We start from the raw sequence: 3,260 nt of genomic DNA, 5'->3' as shown, positions 1-3,260 counted from the left end.
TTCTTCACAGTGTCATTGGTCTTTATATTTTTCTGGATTTTTGCAGTGGATGGTAATGGCTTCCCTCCTCACCCTCACCCCCCCCCTCGCCCACCATATTTAGTGCTATCTCAGGAGCTCTTGCAGGGCAGGCCTGATGGTAACAAAATCCCTCAGCATTTGCTTGTCTGGAAAGGATTTTGTTTCTCATTTGCTTATGAAGCTTAGTTTGGCTGGATATGAAATTCTGGGTTGAAATTCTTTTCTTTAAGAATGTTAAATATTAGCCCTCAATCTCTTCTGGCTTGTAGACTTTCTGCTGAGAAGTCCACTATTAGTCTGATAGGCTTCCCTTTGTAGGTGACCTGGACTTGGTCTCCGGCTGCTCCTAAATTTTTTTTCCTTCATTTCAACTTTGGAGAATCTGATGATTATGTGTCTTGGGGTTGATCTTCTCATGGAATATCTTAATGATGTTCTCTGTATTTCCTGAATATGTATGTTGGCTTTTCTTGCTAGGTTGCAGAAGTTCTCCTAGATAATATCCTGAAGTGCGTTTTCCAGCTTGTTTCCATTCTTCCCGTCTCCTTCTGGTACTCCAGTCAATCATAGGTTTGGTCTTTTTATGTAGTCCCATATTTCTTGAAGGCTTTCTTCATTTCTTTTCATTCTTTTTTCTCTAGTCTTGTCTGCATGCCTTATTTCAGCAAGGTGGTCTTGAAACTCTGATATCCTTTCTTCCACTTGGTCAATTCATCTATTGATACTTGTGTATGCTTCACAAAATGCTCATGCTGCGTTTTTCAGCTTTATCAGGTGGTTTATGTTCCTCGCTAAACTGGTTATTCTAGTTAGTTGTTCCTCTAACCTTTCTTCAAGGTCCTTAGCTTTTTTGCATTGGGTTAGAACATGCTCCTTTAGCTCAGCGTAGTTTTTTATTATCCATATTCTGAAGCCTGCTTCTGTCGATTCGTGCATCTGATCCTCTGTCCAGTTCTGTGCTGTTAATGGAGAGACATTGCGACCATTTGGAGAAGAGGCACTCTGGCCTTTTGAGCTTTCAGCATTTTTTCATTGACTCTTTCTCATCTTCATGAGTTTGTCTAGTTTCAGTCTTTGAGGCTGCTGACCCTTGGATGCGGTTTTTGTGGTGGCTTTTTTTGTTGTTGATGATGTCGTTGCTTTCTGGTTGCTTGTTTTTCTCTCAGTGGTCAGGTCCCTCTTCTGCAGGGCTGCTGCAGTTTGCTGGGGATTCACTTTAGGCCTTATTCATGTTATTTGCCCCTGCATCTGGAGATGTCACTCAAGGAGGCTGGAGAACAGTAAAGATGGGTTCCTACTCCTTCTCCTGGGACCTCTGACTTTGAGGGGCACCAATCTGATGCCTGTAGGATCACCCCTGTATAAGGTGTCTGACAACCCGTGTTGGAGGGTCTCACCCAGTTTGGTGGCACGAGGAACAGGACCCGTTTAACAAAACACTTTGTCCCTTGGTGGCAGGGGTGTGCCTCACTGTGGGGAAAGCCACTCATCTGGGCTGCCCCGATTCCTCAGAACTACCAGGAGGAAAGGCTAAATCTGCTGGTCTGCAGAGACTGTGGCCACCCATCCCGCTAGGGGCTCAGGCCCAGGGAGATCTGGGTTGTGTCCCTGAGCCTCTGGCTGGAGTTTTTGGAGTTCCTGCAGGGAAGCCCCACCCAATGAGGAAGGATGGGTCAGGGTAACACCTGAAGAGGCACTCTGGTCACAGACTGCCACAGTTAATGTGTTTGCCTGTGGGTACAAGTCTTGGAACCAAGCCATCCAGCCTCCCTGGCTCCAGCAGGGGAAAAGCACAGCCTGGAGCTATAGAGATGTTTGCTGCCCTTTTCCCCCCCAGGGAACTTAGCACATTAGACAGTTGTGAGTTCCAGGGCTGGCTGTTGTTCCTCCCACAAGGAGCTCAAAAGGATTAGACAGCAGGGAGCTGCAGCCAAGGTGCTGGTCGCTCCTCCCCCCAGGAGTTTGTTGGGCTTAAGCAGATTCCAGCTGAGAGGCTGTTAAGAGTCCGCATGGGCCGGGGTTGGGACACTAGGCCCTAGTAGTGTGGGTTCACTAGTGGGATCTTCTGATCCATGGGTTGCACAGCTCCGTGGAAAAAGCAGTTTCCCCGGCGCTCACTCACTGCCTCCCTTGGTTTGGGGGAAGGGGCTTCCCTGCCCCATGTGGCTCTCAGGTGGGCCATCACACCGCATTGTTCTTTCTTCTCTCTGTGGGTCATACCAGCCTCCTAGTCAGTTCTGATGAGACAACATGGATACCTCGATTGCCATTGAAGGATTCACATGCTTCTTCTTCTTCTTCTTATTATTATTATTATTATTTTTCAATGGGAACCTCCTAATGCTGCTGTTTCTAGTCAGCCTTTTGGGCCCTGCCACCTACTGTACATTTCTTGAGGCCTCCTAGCCATGTTTCCTGTACAGCCTGTGGAACTGAGAGTCAATTAAACCTCTTTTTTTCATAAATTACCCAGTCTCAGATAGTTCTTTATAGCAGTGTGAGAAAGGACTAATATACATAATTGCTACCCAAAAGGTGAAGCACTGTTATCAAGATATCTGAAAATGTAGAAACAGCTTTGGAACTGGGTAATGGGCAGAGATTAAAATAGTTTGGAGGGATCAGAGGAAGACAGTAAGATGAGGGAAAGTTTAGAACTTCCTAAACACTTGTTGAATGATTTTGACCAAAATACTAATAGTGATATACACAGTGAACTCCAGACTGAGGTGGTCTCACGTGGAGATGAGGAACTTACTGGAAATTAGAATAAAGGTCACTCTTGTGCTTTAGCAAAGAGATTGGTGACATTTTGCTCCTGCTCTGGAGATCTGTGGAACTTTGAACTTAATAGAGATGATTTAGGGTATCTGGCAGAAGAATTTTCTAAGTATCAAAGCATTCAAGACATAGTCCAGCTGCTTCTAAAAGCCTATGCTCATTTGCATAAACAAAGAAATGACTTGAAACTAGAACTTATATTTAAAAGAGAAACAGATGATAAAAGTTTGGAAAACTTGCAGCCCGACCATGTGGTGGAAGAGAAAAATCTATTTCCTGGGGAGGAATTCAAGGAAGAAATTTGCATAAGTAAAGAAGAGCTGAATTTTAATAGCCAAGACAATGGGGAAAATACTTCCAGAGCATTTTAGAGACCTTCGTGGCAGCTCTTCCCATCACAGGTCTGGAGGCCTATGAGAGAAAAATGGTTTTGCGGGCCAGGCCCAGGGTCCTGATGC

The sequence above is a fragment of the Chlorocebus sabaeus genome, chromosome 7 (genome assembly GCF_047675955.1).
Source record: "Chlorocebus sabaeus isolate Y175 chromosome 7, mChlSab1.0.hap1, whole genome shotgun sequence".
NCBI classification, from domain to species: Eukaryota; Metazoa; Chordata; class Mammalia; order Primates; family Cercopithecidae; genus Chlorocebus; species Chlorocebus sabaeus.
Note: the sequence above shows the minus strand (reverse complement) of the source record.